This window comes from Gymnoscopelus braueri, assembly GCF_963280865.1.
Source record: "Gymnoscopelus braueri genome assembly, chromosome: 18".
Classification (NCBI taxonomy): domain Eukaryota; kingdom Metazoa; phylum Chordata; class Actinopteri; order Myctophiformes; family Myctophidae; genus Gymnoscopelus; species Gymnoscopelus braueri.
The window spans coordinates 13,474,712-13,494,633 of record NC_137618.1 but is presented as its reverse complement, the minus strand read 5'-3'; the positions used below and the strand labels follow the sequence as shown (position 1 = coordinate 13,494,633).

The 19,922-nt window shown below is 39.2% G+C and overlaps 1 pseudogene across 1 annotated transcript; it reads right to left on the bottom strand.

Annotated features, from left to right (window-relative positions):
• Nucleotides 1-1,114: 1,114 nt before the first annotated feature.
• Nucleotides 1,115-13,188, bottom strand: LOC308106246 (protein mono-ADP-ribosyltransferase PARP14-like; annotated as a pseudogene). The gene is made up of 14 exons (XR_013935017.1): nucleotides 13,008-13,188; nucleotides 12,388-12,494; nucleotides 11,642-11,672; nucleotides 10,678-10,965; nucleotides 9,439-9,663; nucleotides 8,553-8,841; nucleotides 6,730-8,356; nucleotides 6,319-6,549; nucleotides 5,971-6,192; nucleotides 5,619-5,688; nucleotides 5,151-5,297; nucleotides 2,775-2,837; nucleotides 2,055-2,231; nucleotides 1,115-1,359 (listed from the first exon to the last, which is right to left on the bottom strand). The product of XR_013935017.1 is annotated as a protein mono-ADP-ribosyltransferase PARP14-like (transcript).
• Nucleotides 13,189-19,922: the final 6,734 nt, after the last annotated feature.

Here is a 19,922-nt window from a genome sequence, read left to right as displayed (position 1 = left end):
ACCAATTTCCGTGATGTTTGGACAACATTTGTAGGAGAAATATTTAAAAGATGTTGTGTAACAATTGGCCTCCTGGTGGCGCTATAATAGTGCAGTGTTGAAAGGGTGGCATTAGTTCCTCAACGTAGTGCGAATGTGCGTGCAAAGTTTCAACGCAATCGAACGCTGCATTCATGATTTGCGGCATTTTGTTCAAATGCCAATCCTGCAAACTTTAGATGTCAATCTTAGCCAATCAGGATGGAATATGAAAAATCTAACAGCACGGTCTTGATCACATGACTACAGAGATCACGTGTACCGATTTGTGTGAAATTTGGATACAATCTGAAGGATTCATATCCAAAAATGGGTTTTACATAAGTCGGCCTCCAGGTGGCGCTATAAAAGGCAGATGTGGAAAATGCAGGGCAAAGGTTTTTCCTTTGTCTCTAGGGAGTGCACATACAAAGTTTTACACAGATTGGTGCAATTATGGGTAAAACACAAATCGCCCTGTTATAGCGCCACCATAAGGCCGATTTGAAACATTTAAAGTGGCATGTCTTCCTCAGCCTAGTGGGAATGTACGTGCAAAATTTCAGAAATTGCATGCTGTGTTCATGATTTGAGGCATTTTGTTCAGAACGGAGCACTCCTGCAAACTTTGGAAGCCAATCTTAGCCAATCAGGATGGAATATGAAAAATCTGAAAGACCCGTTTCGTTTGATGACTAAAGAGATACGGTGTACCGATTTGCGACGTTTGGCCAAAATCTGTAGGAGTACTGTCCAAAAATGGGTTTTGCAAAAAACTGCCTCCTGGTGGCGCTATAACAGGCCCATGTGAAAACTTTGGGGCAAAGGTTCTGAATTGGTATCCAGGTAGTGTGTGTGCACAGTTTCGCTGCGATCAAGCCAACGGTGCCGGAGATTAGCTGGTCACAGACGGACACACATTTGTGTAAAGTAAAGCTTATACAAAGCTATAGTATGGGGAAAGGCAGGCAGCAATCACACTGAGAAGCATTGCTACAGACATTTTACTTTAATCTCTCGACTTTCATCGTTTTAATGCTTGTGTGAAAGTGTATATGACACCTATCTTGATCATTGAGATGAATCTGGGACATTTTCAGTAGTAGGAAATGTTGCTCCAGCTCCTGGATGAAGACCCTCTGTTCTTCTGGTGTGTGCCTTTGTCCTTCTGGTCCGTGCCTTCTTTCTTATTCATACTGATGTGGAATTCTTTCAGCATTTGTGACTGAAAGATAACTATCCTGATAGTCTTCAGAGAGTTCTGACTGCTCTGACTCAACACATCCACCACTGCGTCCAACATAGCATCTGCCACCTCAGTTGCCTGTATGTTGCCTTTGCCTAAAACCGCACAGCACATAGTGGGCTTTGTTACAAGGAAAAGAGTGAAATTCCTACACAGACAATATCAAAGGATCTCCCTTGTGGGTTCAACCAAAACGGGGGAAAAAACTTCAGTTCAATGAGATTTCTGATGGGCCTGATACGTAAATGTAAACCGTTAGCGTTACTTATAAGCAGAATACATGTTAAAACAATGTTAATTTATTATGTGATCAGTTAAATCAGCTAAAATTATAGGTCAGCTTCCTCCCCAATGCTCCTGCCCCCACCCTCTCCAAGGCTAACAGAGTCAGACAGTGTTGTTATTGGTCAATGTTGTGAATACACATGTCAAAACAATTGAACTCTATGTGATCATTATAGTTCTCCGAAAGCGAAGGAAGAGATCACAACTCTTTTTTGTTGAAATGACCTGAATTCAGAGTGAAATATCACTCTGATATTATATTATATTACATTATATGCTGGTGTGCCCAGGTCTAGAACTGCCACAAGCGGGACTAAAAATGCATTAGATTTCAACACAAATCACTCTACATTACCAGAAGTCCATACATCTTTAGCATGACTATGCCTCACCGGGACCAAATCCCTACCCTTGGCAGTGATAATGCTATGCTTTACACACTGAGTTACACCAGACCATGGACGCTTTTCCCCCATGTATTCCATATTCTACAGTTATGTCTCACCTGTACCAAGAGCAGGAAAGGAAATGGAGGTGTAGGAGTATTTCATACACATCTGAAGAGCATCTTTCACAGCCTTGTTGATCTTCACAGGGGCCGACTGTACGACTAGGTGGAGGATCGTCTTGCATTTTAAATTACCTGGCTGGGTCATTATCATGCCTTGCTTTCCTTGAGCACCTGAATGTGGGCACAATGTTTGAAAACATAATAATGGTTACTTTATGTGCAATGTGAGAAATGTTTTAAAAGTCCCACTGACCGCACGTGTGTGTGTGTGTGTGTGTGTGTGTGTGTGTGTGTGTGTGTGTGTGTGTGTGTGTGTGTGTGTGTGTGTGTGTGTGTGTGTGTGTGTGTGTGTGTGTACGTACGTACGTGTGTGTTTATACGTGGGTGGAACGGGTTCATCTTGATTCAAACATTTGGTGCCATAAAATATATCCAATAAAGGCATATTATAAAATTGCAAAAGAATACAACAAAACATGTGAATTGCTGGGACTGCAACTTTGATTTCAATTCTGACTAGAACTAGAACAGTGCACTTTGACCAGCCCTCTCAATATGCAGCAATAAAGCCGTTTTATAACAGTGAAGCTACAGTGGCAGAGGTTCAATCATCATTGAAAGCCTGGAGATCTGCTATTTGGCAAGTGTTCGCCCCCCCAGAATAAGGACGCTAGGGTTCATGTGGTTAAAATATAAATATAAAAAGGTTCTTACCAAGCTCTTTGCATTTGTCTTCAACAATCTGACCAGCGGCCTTCAGAATGGCCTTGGACACTCCTGGAGTAGCGAAAGACAGAATACAACAAAGAAAGGAATAACAGTTACGAATAACCATTATTTTCCTATGGCATGTTGCTGTATTATAACTGCACTTTTCCCCCAGCAATACCTTACTTCACACTCCTATAGTTAAAAATACATAACACAGAGAGTTACCCAGTGCATTTTTATCCATTAATTACACAGATTGTCTAATTGCCCAGTACAATCACCCTGGCTGTTCCAAGAAACTCAAGTCTACTGTCTAGTTTGAGCTGAAGTCAACTTAAATTAATGTAAACATCAACTGCTGAATAATACCTGCTGAAAAGGCGACTGTACGGTTAGCAGAGAAGTATCATGACATCACAAATGGAGGACACTGCTAGCTGTACATACTGTCCTATAAATGTACATTGTAATACTAGACATTTTCAGATTGGGGTCCGCGGCCAAATACATATACAGTAATTTCGGGCGGTCCTTGGCAAAAAAAAAGTTAGAGAACTACTGATTTAGAAGGCATTTGTATAATCGGCCTTAGGTCTTAATGGGCTATGTGCCTGTCGTCTTCAAGGTGATTCTGTTGCTTTGATGGCTTCATTTGACAGCACTATTATCAGTGTTGTGTAAATTATTATTGTCTCCGCCAGGCCGAAAGGCATGGCGAGAGAGTATGTTTTTCCCCCTGTCCGTCCGTTCGTGTGTCCGTGTGTCCGTGTGTCTGTCCGTCCGTCCGTCTGTGACCAGCTAATCTTCAGCACTGTTGGCTTGATCGCAGCTAAACTGTGCAGACACACTCCCTGGATGCCAATTCAGAACCTCTGCCCCATTTTTCTCATGGGCCTTTTATAGCGCCACCAGGAGGCCGATTTGTGCAAAACATATTTTTTGACAGCACTCCTACAGATTTTGTCCAAAAATCACGCAAATCGGTACACAGTATTTCTATAGTCATTAAACGAAACTGGTCATTCAGATTTTTCATATTCCTTCCTGATTGGCTAAAAATGTCTTCCAAAGTTTGCAGGAGTGCTCAGTTTTGAACAAAATGCCTCAAATCATGAACACAGCATGCAATTTCCGTGAAATTTTGCACGCACATTCCAATTAGGCCAAGGAAGAAATACCATTTGAAATGTTTTAAATCATCCTCATGGTGGCGCTATAACAGGCCGATTCGTGTTTTACCTATAACTGCACCGATCTGTGTAAAACTTTGTATGCACACTCCGTAAAGGTCAAGGAAAAACCTTTGCCTTGCATTTTTCACATCTGCCTTTTATAGCGCCACCAGGAGGCTGACTTATGTAAAACACATTATTTTATATTACTCCTTCCAATTTTATACAAATTTCACGCAAATCGGTACACATGATCTCTATAGTCTTGTGATCAAGACGGATGTGTTTGATTTTTCATATTCCATCCTGATTGGCTAAGATTGACATCTAAAGTTTGCATTATTGGCTTGTTTTGAACAACATTCCGCAAATCATGAACGCACCAGTAGATTGCGGTCAAACTTTGCACGCACATTCACACTATGTTGAGGAACAAATGCCACCCTTTTAACATTGGCCTGTTATAGCGCCACCAGCATGTCTAATTTAGCAAAACAAATGTTTTTAACAAAATGCCTCAAATCATGAATACAGTCGGTGTCATGCAAGGCCTAAGAAGACATGGCACCCTTTTCACATTGGCCTATTATAGCGCCACCAGGAGGCCACAATAGCCTACCTGACCTGGCGGAGACCTGTGCTCTAGTTATTATTATTTTTGTTTGCTTACACATTATCTTATATGCTGGATTCAAGTTCATGTGTATTTTCAGAAGAAAAAAATGATCCACTGTTTTATGAGAATGCATCAGTATTCCAGAAATACTTTTCATTCAAGTAATTTGCCCTCTCTCAAGGATCTTCAACGTTTTTCAGACCAAGGACCCCCTAGCTGATGAAGCAGGGACCCTCACTAAATATTCTATAAAATATTGAATGAAATCATAGATTTCATTGATAGCTTCATAGACTTTGTTTGACAGCACTATCATCAGTGTTGGATTCATGCTAATGTGTATTTTCAGACATTTAACCACTGAGACCATCAACACTTAGTAAACTTGACTTTTCAATCTGTTCTTGGTCTGCTCTTTTTTCCCTCTGCACCAAACTCTGCGCCAATCTACAAGCTCACAGCGCCTCGCAGCGCGTCTGAGTTCTCCTCAGAATAGGGATGCTAGGGTTCAAGTGGTCAATAAATAAAACATATCCTATCATACAAAAATGTGGCCCCCTGTTGAAGACCCCAAGTTGATTTGTGATATACCTGACTTCAGAGTGAAGCTTTCATTAGAAGAGTTGACGATAACATCAGTCGCCTCCTTAGTTATGTCCCCTGTGACAACCTGTATGTCCACTCTTCCCATTTTGGTCTCATGCATTCCTGAGCTTGAGATGATTTTGGAAAAGGGACCTTGCATGGGCAAACAAACAAAAAACAAAAAATATATAAATAACAGAGCAAACACACACCAAACAGCATCATTTTCGATTCATGAGGCATACAAACAATTTGATGTATACAAAAATACTGTTTGATTAATTCCAAAGTGCTACGAATGTATGCATTTTGGGGAAAATGTTTGGTTATAGTAAAATGACACAGATAAATATGTTTTAACAATGCTGCTGGTCTATACACACTTTTCTTAAAATACATAACCATATTAATCGTATCCCTTAGTGAACTTTCAATTCTTGCCCACAATCATTCAAACCAAATGTTGCAGCCTACCTGTACTATGTGTAGTTGGCTGTGAACTACCTGAATGGGTGAATATTCTCTTAAATTCATCATTGAAAGCCTGGGGAGAGCAAGCAGAGAAAGAGACCAGTCATTATCAGCAGCTCACGTCACAAATCACACAAAAGGTATATATTAAAATAAATATATATATTACAAAAAGACAGCCTTGACAAAACCATTATTAGCACCACATGGTTTCAAACAAGCAGGGGTTCCCCCCCTTCTATTCAATGATGATTGTCATCCAGCCAACTTTTGTTTTGATTGGTAATTACAAAGCATCGGACATTGAATCAGAGACTCTTTACAGCATTTAAATTGATGCACTGGTTTTGTTTACCTGGACTGTGGATGCATCACTCGGATGAAGGATGATCACTATCGTCTTCAGGTGTTTTGGCTGTTTGCTACTGCTAAACTTGATGACTTCATTCAGCAGTAGAGAAGCAACACGATCTTTAGGGAAGCCTAGGTTCCCTGTGCCAATGGCTGGGAAGGTTATTGAGGTCAGACCGCTGCTCTCAGTCTGGCTCAAGCAATCCTTTAAAATCCCTTTCAGCATCTGTAAGACATGACGTGGAAGCATTTTGGTTAATTTCTCTGCACAAAGCTGAACATCATAAAACTATGGTTACAAAATAGATATAAAATTATTAAAATAAAGTAGGTATAAAGTTGCATACTTTACCTTCTCAGCAGTGCCATGCCCATTGTCCCAATAAGGTGTGACAGCATGGAAGACTTTGGTGCACTTCAGGTTGCAGCCATTAGTAACAATGACATCACCAACTTTTCCAGTGGATTTCTGTTCATGTACCAGTGTCTGAAGATTGTGTCCAGCTGCACCAAGAATGGCTTTTGAGACTGCTCCTCGATCCAGAGCTAGGTCTTCACCAGTAGTGTTCACGACCACGTCAGTCTAAGATGTAAGTAAAGTATTTTTATTTTCAGTTTCATGGACTAGGTAGTCTTAAGAATTGTATTATGAGTTCACATTTAAAAACCTCTAACAACTCAGGTGACAGTGTCAATAGCTATTAATATAGACTAATCTACACCAATCCAAACTATCTGGAAAATAATGAGGAAAATTGATTACCGTAGCATCCTGGATATTCCCTTTTAGTCAACATGATGATCAGCCCCTCATTAGTCACAACTTGATCTGAGTTACTCGTGCTCTGAACGCGTAGAACACATGGAGACTTGGTGGGTGTGCTAGGATGCTTCTGTTGAGAATGACTAAGACTCAGGGCACAAGAGTCTTGGTGGGTGTGCTAGGATGCTTCTGTTGAGAATGACTAACACCGTGGTTTCCAAACTCCTTCCTGACAGCTGTCTCCATAGCCTGAACAGTGTTGTCATCTTTGTTCACCAAATGAATTTTCTTCAGGGTGTTGTCACCGTACATGTCTTGACAATATTCTTTCACTGCTTTGACAATTGTGTCTGAGCACAAGTTGAGGGGAAATCCTGAGTTTAAGCTGATAGCAGGCAATGCCACAGAGGTACACCCACACTCTTTAGCAAGCTCCAGACTCTTTTTAATGGCTCTTCTCAACTGTCCCACAGCCCTATCACGGTAAGCTTGGTCGAATCCAGGCCCCACTGTGTGGATGATATTTTTGCACATCAGCCTTCCTCCTGCACCAGTCATGACACAATCTCCAGGTTTGAGCTGTCCCTTCTGGGTAATTAGCCTGTCACATTCATCCTGCAACTGAGGGCCAGCAGCATCCAAGAGCGCTCCTGAAAGACCTCCTATATGTTTCAAATCCTGATTAGATGAATTTATGACTGCACTTACTGGGTAACTGCACATATCAGCCTTGCAAACAGCAATTTCTACTCCATCAGTGGTCTCAACCTGGTATGTGGGGTTTGGCACTTGTCCAGGGCTGAGGTCCCTGTCCTCCATCTGCCCCCATCTACCATCTGGACCAAGCAACCGGTTTCATTCATGACTGATGCAACATACATAGTTTCTTTCTCCTGGAAGAACTTCTTCACTCCTGGCTCAGAGGACTGTCAAAGTATCAAAGAGAAGAAGCTCCTCATCAAACAGCAACCGGCTTCCAGCTGCATGGCTGTATGATTTAGTTGTGGAGGCAAGGGTCTGACAGGCTCTTTGCATTTCCCTGACAGAAGGATCGTCATGGTTCACCAGGTGGATCTCACGTAGTGAATATTTCTGTTGGTATTTCTTGTCATGGTATTCTTTTAGCGCTGACACTATTACGTCTGCACATCGTGACAGGGGGAAGTTGAACAGGCCAGAACTCAGAGCAGGAATTGCCACAGACTGCAGAGCATGCATCTCAACTTGATCAAGGATGCTCATCACTGCCTTTTCCAGTTTGGGCTCAACCCGAGACACCATGGCTGGAGTTGGATTTAGTGGTAGAGATGGGCCCACGGCATGAATGATCTTTCTGCATTGCAGGGCTCCACCAGCATTAGTGACAACTGCTTCACCTGTTTGCAATTTACCCCTCTGGTGAATGTAGTTATCACTCTCTCTTTGGAACTCTGGGCCACCGGCTATGGACAGAGCAAGTGCAAGGCCACCAAAATGTTTAAGATGTTCATTCGCGGCATTGACCACAGCATCCACTGGGAAGCTGGTGAGATCGGCTTTCCAAACAGACACCTTCAGGCCCTTGTGCAGTTCAACAGAAAACTTCTTCTCACGGACAATGGTTGGTTTCCTATTGCCTGGATTCATACTTGAATCCACACCACAGAATTCAGCATTGCATCCAAATTTGCTTTGGACTATATCTCTCAGATTAGATCCATAATTTTTCACAATGCGAATTGAGTCTCCATCAAGTTGTACATTTAATTGGCTGGCCATGGCTTCATCCAGGCATAGTGAAGAGTCCAAGTCTTCAATGCTGGGCTTGCAATCTGACATATTACATCTGGAACCTAGTGATGGTAGGGGCCTTAAACATACAGATGCATGTTCTTGGAGGGTCTGCTTTGCAATAGTGCTTCGCCAGATCACTGTGGAAGGTCTCTGCAGCCTTGTTGTGATTGTTATGGTTTCTCCATATGGATTGATCAATGCTCTCACTGAAGGCAGCAGGGAGTTTCAGTGTGGGTCTATCTTTGCCATAAAGTGCCGTGCCCAAAGAATCATAAAATGGAAAGACTTTGACCGGTTGCTGTTTGATGAGGAGCTTCTTCTCAATTACTTTGGAAACAGCTACAAGAAAAAAAAGATGAATCATTTTACCATTAGTACCATGTGCATTGCATTATGATAATTAACTAAAATTCATATAAAACCATCTACACTGGATTTGCATTATGTAAAAGAAAAGTGCATACATGCTCCACAGAGGATGGTCCCTACTGATTCAGGTGCCACCCTTAGGTATGAATTTATAATTGCACAAACAATATCTCGAAATGCAATGGGCAGATTGCTATAAAACGTAATTCTTCCTGATTTCGATAACACCCTAACCCTAGCATCACCCTTACTTTAGGCCAATTTCCATGGATGTAACGGCAGTATGGACTCTAGGAGGAGTCAGGTCTTGTTTGTTTTTTCTCTCTCTCTCTCTCTCTCTCTCTCTCTCTCTCTCTCTCTCTCTCTCTCTCTCTCTCTCTCTCTCTCTCTCTCTCTCTCTCTCTCTCTCTCTCTCTCTCTCTCTCTCTCTCTCTCTCTCTCTCTCTCTCTCTCTCTCTCTCTCTCTCTCTCTCTCTCTCTCTCTCTCTCTCTCTCTCTCTCTTCATGTATCTGAATTTAGAATTAAAATCTATACATTACATAGCTGTGTAATATTGGTATAAATACCTTTGGGGGTTTTAAAGGTGATGATGGCAAACCGTTCCTCTTCATTAAGTGTGACATCTTCCACTTCCACGCCTTCTTTCTCAAAATAAAGGATGAGGAGGTCAGAACTAACATCTGGTATGTCTTCAGTTATGACTTTGGCTGTGACTTCAAGAGGGCAGACGGACAACGCTTTCTTCTTGAAAGTCTTGTTTCTAGGGCAGTTTGTAATGAAATCTGTGTTTTCTGTCAGTTAGGAATAGAAAATGAGACGGTAAGTAAAATACAATACATACAGAAAAATAATTCTGATAATCCATTTGGACATCAGTTATCATAATATCATGTATTAACCAGACCACAAGGTCCATACAAAACATTACACAAGTTCAAAACACTCATCAAATTATACTTAAGGAACATTCATGTAACAACAGTTACTTAAGAAAGTGTATCTCAGATAGAAAAAACTAATTTGAAAATGTAAACAATGACACAGTGACAATCAATTACTGTAATGTCAATTACTTAAAGTCCCAATGCTATTTCTTACTTCCTATAATTGTTGGCTATTATTTACTCACAGGAAGAAATTTCTTCCTGTTTGAAGTTTAGCATACAAGTATGATAGGCTCTACTATTTGTATCATTATAATGATTATTGGTATTCTAAGGATCCCCTCGACAACGATATAATACATCTCAAGGGGTTATCCTTTCAATAAAGTATAAATTATTATTATTATTATTATTATTATTATTATTATTATTATTATTATTATTATTATTATCATTATTATGGTGAGCACAACCACCACCATCATCTTATTTTCCAAAAGGAAAATAAAGTAATTTGAAGTGAACATGTACGCAGTACGCACACAGTTGAAAGCTGTGGGATGTTCAGGGATACGTAAATGCGTAGATTCTTTCCTCCGAGATATGTCACAAGGAAAACTTGTGTTGAGAGATTATTCCGTTTTGGTTAGAACTGATTAAAAGTAACGTTGTACTTAACCCTAACCCCTGGACTGACGTCATGGCACCCACTATGAGAAATCTTGGTCTACAACTGGTCTACAATTGTATTATGCTCTAGATGATTAATAAACTTAAAAGATGGCAAATTACGACTCTGGGTCTTTAAAGGTGCCGTTATAACTCAAAGTTGTGTACTGTCTGTCATTTTTCACTGTGTTTTGAATTTGTTCTGGACAAATTCTTGATAAATGATCAGAACTACTAAAATAATACAACTACCTTTTCCACTCTGGAAAGTCACCACAGCAGATGATTTGTCGGGCAGGATCTCCAAACTGAAGATTTGGGATGTAGCAGAGGACTCTGAATGCTTTAAGATGTTCTCTACCAGCATCTCTAAAACCTCCTGGTCCACGTCCTGGGGAATATTGCCTATGACAGCAGAAGTGGAGCACAGCTCTTCTTCATCGTCTCTCTGGTCATCTCTGCTGTCTGCCTGCGACTGATGTTCAGCAACAGGAATGGGCCGGCCTTCGTGTATTTGTTTCTTCTGTACGGCAGCATCAGCTGTTATTGAAACATTATCACAGTATTAGATGATCTTCAAGATATACATCATCAGAAAGAAAAGCAAAACTATACTGAAATAACCCGTCCAGTTAGGTTGCCCTGAATAATGAAAGGTGCACACACTGTGTGCCACACAGACATTTAAAGAGAAAGGGGGTTCTGAGACTCAAATCAGGGTGTTATTAAGTATTCATGGGGACACTGCAACATCTTGGCAACATTTTAGTAAATACATTTAGGGAATATATTTGTGTCTGGGACCCCCATAAGCTCTGTTCAGAGGGGTTTGGGGAACCCCACATATGTTCAGCCACATGATGGTGGCAGAACAGAAAGACAATAGTCCTCATGAGTGGGTTTATTGCTGATATAATACAAGTACAAATAAAGTGGCCTAGTAGAAAGGTATACAATTACACTTTGACTTTTATTATTTTATGCCTTTATTTTTTATTTCTCAATTGTATTCCTTCTACTCTTTTTATGACTTTGAATTGGTGTATTAAATGTGCTATACAAATAAATGTGTCCTGCCTTGCCTATATCTAAAACGATATAATGTGCAGTGGTCAGATGTGAGATGTGATGAATGAATTACTGTAATGTACATGATGTACATTTTAACCAAACAGACTATTAGACATCTGACTTTTTATTTTTTATAAATACTTACAAGTCTTGTTAGTGTCATCAGTAGGTGCTTTCTAGAAGAAAAAGAGAAAACTTTGGTCATTGGTAAGTAGCTTTTTTGTTTGTTTGTTTGTTTACCAATTTTGCGTGGCATTTTTTTAAAACTGCCCCTCACGGTAACAGGATATAGGTGGGCAATAGGGACATCTGGGCACCTCAATGAATTGGCTATTTTGTCCAAAATGTTAGGAAGAATGTATATTTGGAAAATGTAAAGTAAAGTATACATAGAATATGCTTTAACATTCGACAATCAAGGTCTAATATTTCTACAATTGCTACAAATTGTTACAAAACCTGTACATCCAGTCATTTTGGGGCATAAACAAGAAGTTGAAGGATACAATTAAGTCTGATAATAATGTACTGTACCTTCATGTTCATATCATGTATACTTATATTAAATACTTTTTTAATCAACATTTTGGACAAAATAGTAATTTTTACATTGTGGTGCCCAGATGTCCTTAGTACCCACATAGAATTAAAAATAAGAGTGCCCCACCTATCCTGTATGTCCCCTCTCACCACCAAGTGGCACCAACCAAGATGTTCACCGTTGCCTAGCCCTGGTCCAGAGCGTTAGTGAGTTCTCTCTAACTCACTAACGCTCTGGACCAGGGCTAACCGTCGCCTTTGAATCAGGTTATCCCTGTCTATCAATCATCAGTCTTGCAAGTTTGCACCATTTTGTTGTTGTTTACTCAGTAATAGCCAGTAGCCACTAACCTGTTTTGGTGAACTCTCATCACCATCAGGTATACGGACAGTTATCTTCAGCACACCATGATCCAAACGGATTTCATGTGCATCTTTCCCTACAACTTTGTGTCTGTCTGTAAAGAAAGACACTGTATTGTCAAAATCAATAGATCTACTATGTCAACATATGTAAACATATTTATGTAAGTTAAATAACGTTTCCATAAATATATTAATAGTCATAATCAGTGGTGGAGAGTAACTATGTACATTTACTATAAGTACTGGAGTATTTCCAAGTTTCAGTACTTTACTTCTACTCCACTCCACTACATCTCAGAGGCAAATATTGTACTTTTACTCCACTGCAATTATTTGAAAACTTTAGTTACTAGTTACTTTGTAAATATAAATGTACAACATACATTAATCACTTCAGCCATATTTTATACATAGGCTATTTTCAAACCTTTTGGTACTTTATACTTATATTTTGAGGCCAATACTTTTGTGCTTTTACTCAAGTAACATTTTGAACACAGGCCTTTTACTTGTAACAGAGTCGTTTTATATTGTGGTATTCTACTTTTTCTTATGTAAAACATGTGAGTACTTCTTTCACCACTGGTCATAATTAGAAAACATACCCTCCTCTGTTCGGAACCGAAGCACTGCGGTGCGATGAAGATCATCACATTCAACCAGACAGTCTCCACCATTGGATTGCTTCTTACTTTGAAAGTATTTCACTAGTTTGTTTCTCAGTTTGGGGATTTTATTGTCATCGAACTTGGCGAGCAACACATACGTGTATGCGTCGTCGGCCATGGCTGTTGTTCAAAGACACGAAAGACACTGTCTCTGACTTTAGGACCGAAAAGAGCCGATCTACAAGTGTACAATTATCTAGCCAGCCACGTAATGCAACTAATTAGATCTCCCCTTGTAAAGGGTATTGGAGCAACCGAGTTAGCGGACACAACTCAGACCCGTGTCTTTTATGATTTTATTATACTAACATTACAATACAAACATACTCTAACACTTCTACAGTAGGCCAATAGATTATAAACCTAGGAAAGGAAACATAAAAAACAACACAACAACAAATTACTGACATGAAATATACACACAAAACTGTAAAACATATCAGAAATACATACATTTATCGTTGTGTAAACACTCTCAATTCTTACTGTCAGTCTCTCGGAGCTCACAATGGAAAATGACAAACGCAGCAATAACACCCTGTCAACTAGTAACGCTGATGCCTGCAGGACACTTCGTACTGACTAGTGAGCATCCACTCTATTTATATGGGTTTGGTCTACCCATGTTGGTGAAACCTTCTATTGATTAATCATGTGACTTGGTAGGTACTGTCTTAAATGACGCAACTCAGGCTCCAGCACTGTTGTTTAACAGTGGCTACTGTCCTTATCTGATCTAATCAATCAACACTCTCCTGTTTCTCTCATGCAACCCCTACGTCACATCCTCTGCTTTGGACTTTGGATCCGAGACCACAGGCCAGAGCCGTGGCCCTCACAATCTGCATATGTTTTTACCTTTTCTTCTAAACTTTAGTTTATACAATTTTAAGTAAGCAGAAAAATACACACATATAACATGGCAATAATTATACGCAAACTTCCCTGCTGAAAAACTTGGATAAGCAAGCTCACAGTGGGCCGTTGAGCAACAGTGACTGGTGGTGTAAAGTATCATTTACTCAAGTACTGTACTTAAGGTACTTTTTATTGCTATTTTTTACTTTCCAGTTTTCAGTTATTTTACTTCTACCCAAGACGGAAATAGCAAGACATGCCGGGTGCGTTCGGATATAGTAGGCTAGACAATGGCTCCAAAAAATGTGGATACCCCTCCCGGAGGTAGGACCAAACACAACATAGTTTTTCCTCATCTCTAAGGCCTCCCATACATGAAATGGATTGTTGTATACAAATATTTTACTGCAAAAGTGGTGAAATTGATACAAACTTGGAATACTTGAAGCCAGGACTTCCTTCTACATTCCAGAAAAGACCAAATGTCAATATCTGAATGTGAATAGGAGATACAGTCATTTGAACACATACTTACAATAGGCGGAAATGTAAATCTCAAGAAATGTTTTCTTTACTTTGTAGTGACTCTGACATGGATTGTCATAGCAAGACATATAGATGTATTGTTGGAAAGGTGTGGTTCTACTGAATCCAGCAATACCAATTGTGTAAAAGTAGCTTGAACACTTAGAGCTATTAGTCCATGAGCCAGACAAGATTTCATTATCGAAAGAGTGGGCAAAACCAAACCTATATTAAATTGTTCATAGGGTCAATACGAGTAAATAAATATATGATAACCTCTCCACAGGAGCAGCTTTTTCATGGTTATCACACATTTTGTCATTTTCCCCATACGTACATGACAGGTGAAAAAATGACAAAATTTAAAAAAGAGTTATCATAATGAAACTTCCTGAGTTGATTACTTACATGAAGACAATGATTTATCGTATTACAAGTTTTCTGAAATTGTATATTTAAATATGCAAATTAGGCATTTAGTCCATGAGCCAGAGCCCCAAAATTGAGCCAGATATTGAATATTCCCTCGTTAAAAACCTTTGACTCCAACATCTTAACAAAATGAAATAAGTATGTTGACTCTGGCTTTGTCCAATGTTCCAATGTTGATTCTGGAAAGTTATGCACATTTGGGCATATTTTCCTAATGCCTAATTTGCATATTTAAATATACAATTTCAGAAAACTTGTAATACGATAAATCATTGTCTTCATGTAAGTAATCAACTCAGGAAGTTTCATTATGATAACTCTTTTTAAAATGTTGTCATTTTTTCACCTGTCATGTACGTATGCGGAAAATGACAAAATGTGTGATAACCATGAAAAAGCTGGTCCTGTGGAGAGGTTATCATATATTTATTTACTCGTATTGACCCTATGAACAATTTAATATAGGTTTGGTTTTGCCCACTCTTTCGATAATCATTGCTCAATTTTGGGGCTCTGGCTCATGGACTATATGCCTCTAAACGTATATGGTGTCCCAAATGGGGAAAACATGAAACTATCAATCACACCGATTAGTTTTATTTATTTGATGCTCAAAGTTATCCTCATAACAGCAAGTCATTCAGTTATGTAGAGTTTATATAATTTAACATATTTGGTTACAGTAAAGTTATACTACAGTATTGGGCTCCACCTGCTCTATATTATTGCCTACATGGGCTTCTTCATAAACTGACAGGTAAATCATTGCAAATATTTTGGAATGTGAAAAGATGAGAAGGACCTTGCCAAATCAAGTAGTTAATCAGCTAGCTGAAGAGTGACTTAGCTTAAAGTTTCATTTAGTGTTACAGAGCATGTAATTGACAGATGAACATTGACAATAGCAGCACCCTGACTCTGTTTCACAAGAATGGAACAGATCCTTAATTAGTATCACTGGCAACAACATGGTTACTGTACATAGAGCCTCACAGAGTAGTGTAGGTACAACATAGATGCTGTGCAAATTCTGAAGTATCTTTTTTAATTTTACCAAAAAGCCCACAGCAGAAGGCCTTCAATAATGTTGCTCTGTCTCCATAAACAGATGATAAACATTCCTTCAAAATGAAGGTAGTATATCTTATCATGTATCATGATAGAGAAAACTACTCCAGTAAGACCAACAATAATGAGCAGTTGCAAATGTTGATAGTGAGAGCATTTGCAGCAGTCTCATCAAGAAGACTGAATAGGGTTGAAACAACATTGTTTAACATACAAAAAGATCGTTTCATTGTGGAAAGGCCAGTACAAGACCAGAACATCTGATATTCACAATTATGACTGGTACAGCTAAGAGTACCAGAGACAAGGTCCATCATGTAGCATCAGAATGATTGATGAAGTTGTACATCATCGGGTGCTCTCGTATGCAGATCTCTTTGTGTATGATGCCAAATATCATAAAACCTGCCTGCAGCACAAACCAGCACACCGATTGCTATTTTTTTGAAAATTCACGAAATCTTTTGCAAATCTTTGAATATATATATTTTTAAAGCAAACATTTTTAACTCAAATCTTTGCTTCTGGGGGATTCTACAAATCTCTTCTAAATCCTAAAAGTTTTTTGGAAAAAACGTATGTTGCTATAATCAGTGGTTGTCAATTTGTTTCATGTCAAGGACCTTGACCTCGTGTCTGTTGATGGTGATACAAACACACAAAAATGTGTTTGTATCTCAAAATATGTTGTTCCAGGGACCCCCCCCCCCAGAAGCAAAGATTTGAGTTACAAATGTTCGTTTTAAAAAATATATATATATTCAATGATTTGCACACATTTTCAGATCTAGCAGATCTACAAGCTCATAGCTCATACGTATCACTGATGCTAGGTGAAGATTTAAAACTACACCTTTTTCCTCGCATCAGTCATCAGATGACTGGGACGTGGATGCCAAGGTTAAAGTGGTTGAAGGTGTTTGCTTCTCACCCCCACTCAGTAAAATCCAAAGAGTTACAAATGGATTAATTAACACAGGTTTTACTGTGCAGTCTTAGCTTAGCTTGTTTATTAGTACAGTATGTATGTGCGCACGTGCGTTCGTGAATGTGTGTGTGCGTGTGCGCAATTCCACATCTGGCTGTGTCAAACATGGACCTACAGAAGGTAGCAAGGCAAAGGCATACAAAGGTGGGCTATGAGGTTCGGTGTCTGTTGATGGTAGGCATGTTGTTAAAAATAAAAAGTATCTTGTTTATTTCATTTTTACAAGTTCTGCTAGTGGACAAAGTAACAAGGAGTAGGTCTTGCTGACTCCACAAATTGTCTTAATTTAATTGTATCCACCATCTTTGGTTCAACTCACTGTGAAAGTTTTAATGAATAATGAATACATGCTTTAAAAATCAGTGATCCTTAAACAGATATTTGGAAGTTTAATATTGTATTTGTTTGTCATCAATCAGTTATCAGCCATGTGGATTTATCAAGCTTAAAGCAGTAGGACACTTTGGTAGGAGTTTGGTTTGTGTAATTACCATGTGATGATGGAACTAGTCCAACTGTTGGTCTGTTGATTAGAAATGAATTATCCAAAAATAGATCCTCATTGACTTCCATTGTATGGTGTAGTTAATTTCCATGGTACTACATACTGTGGTAGTGTTCCAAAGATAAATAGTACAAATTATTAACTGCACTGCATGTTTCCAGTGTGTATCAGAGTGGAAATTCCAGACACATGAAATTGAATTTCTCTTGTGGGATCAATAAAGGTCTATCTGTCTATCTAATTGACTTGGGAGTCGATTTTAATGATTTACAATGCAATCAAATTAGTATGTAACACAGAATTTGAAATGTAATTGTCAATCCTTAATTCCTCATATGATGGTGTTATTAAATGTGCATTGATCTACTTATACATTAGGTCCTTGAGAAAAATGCAATACATTCCAGCAACATTGCACCATACTTTTACTCAAGCTTTAAGAGATTCAGCAGGAACGGTGGCATAATAAGAAAGGTACATGGATTCATAATAGTCCACTGTTCAAATAACACATTAGACACTTGTTTCATGCTAGTTAGTGTTGTGAACAATGAATAAATAGACATACAGTTGTCTGATTGCGTTTCACTGATACTTTCCATTAGTTTATTATCCATTTTATAGTCCCAGTTTTGTATCATGCTGTTGTTATAGTCTGATAAAAGTGTTCAGTGTTATCTGGAATGTACTATCTATGCTTGAAGACTACAGAAAAATCTGGGGAAAACATGCAGTAAAGTATACAGTAGACAGGATATGAACATCAGCCCTTGCCATATTCGAAACTTCAGCACCATGAATAAATGTGCAGTATACAATTATATGCAACTAGAACGATTAACGATCCTTAGATTCACTAATGGAACTGAACAAAATCTTCTAAATGGATCCACGGTCCACGGTCGATTTTATTGGATATTATACAAGAACAATACACTTTTTGGCCAGAAAATAAAATATTTCACCGGAAGGAAAAAACTGGTCAATAGAACAATTCCATTGACCAGATCTGTAGAGGGCACTGTGGAGCAACCAAAAACATTTTTTCCTTCCGATGAAATATTATCCTTTCTGGCCAAAAAGTGTATTTTACAGAGAAGGTGGGGTGCTGAGAGGCTTCCCACCTCCGAGAACAGACTTTCAACAACACAAAACAGCCTTTGTTTAGGTGTGTAGTGAAACGGTTTTGTTTATTTTCACTACTGTTGGAGCCCTCACAGGGCAGTGGAATTCCTTGTACAAGCGCAGAGCCCAGCGCCTGGCAGGGCGTTAGAGAGAACTCACTAGCGCAGGGACCAGGGCTAGGGATCAACCCTACAACTCTCGTAGATTGAAAACGTCAGAATCATAAATACGTCTACGAGAGTTGTATTCTACAGCTATGACGGACGAGCGTCATGTGAACCATGGCTGTTGTTGTTATCATTCTGTGGCTGAGAAGCACAATTCTGCCCCCCACAGGAAGATGTGTTGTTTTTACTGATGGTTCGTAAATCAGATGAACTCAGCAGTTGGCTGTGTGTTTTCCACTTCCTGTCGGATTTCATTGGATATCATTAGTCATCTGACCAGTTTCATTGGATTTCATTGGATCAAAAGACAGGAAGTGGAACACAGTGAAAAGCCTAGGAAACAGGTGGATACCTCTTGGGAGAAGCCCCTGACTGCTCCTCCGAGGTGGAAAGACTGGTGACGCGAGGTTACCTGACTGCAGATTGAGCTTGCAGATCGGGGCGGAGCTGATGGGGGGCGGAGTTTGTTTGTTTGTTTGTTTGTTTATTATCACTTACAAGAACATTTAAAAATGATACACAAAGATTCGGTAGAAATGTGAAGGAGAATGCCTAAAAACCCTCCAGGGGCTTGAGAAGTGGCATTCTCCGGGAATATTTGTACATTCATAGGATAAAATTAACATCAATGTGGAATATACACATCCATTACAGTTTAAACACTATAATAGACATGTCATACAGATGAAGAATCGGAACGGAAAAGACCAAAATGGACACTGTTTCAAAAAAATAAAGAATCAGCAAAAACATATTACAACAATAAAAGTCAAGGGAACCAAAACATAAACCTCTAGGCCCTAGAGGTTTATGTTTTGGTTCCCTTGACTTTTTTTTAGAGTCTAGGGAAAATGTTATTATATTACATTAGGCAGACCATATGGAAAGTATTTGGTTGTTAAGAGAAGCGATTTTAGAAACTTCTTAAATTGGTGAGAAGACAACTTCCATAGATGTAATGGCAGAGAATTCCATATTTTTGACCCTCTGAAGCCTATATTAAACTGGGTTTGAGAGGTACGGGCCTTTGGGCCGGTCTGAGGTTATTTGAGCTACGTGTTGGGTAATTATGAACCTGAAAATTATACTCAAATATATGATGAAAAAAGGAGGGAAGGGTTCTCCCCAATGAGCCATAAACAAATAAGCCAATTTGAAGATGGTTCACTTGATAAATACTGAGG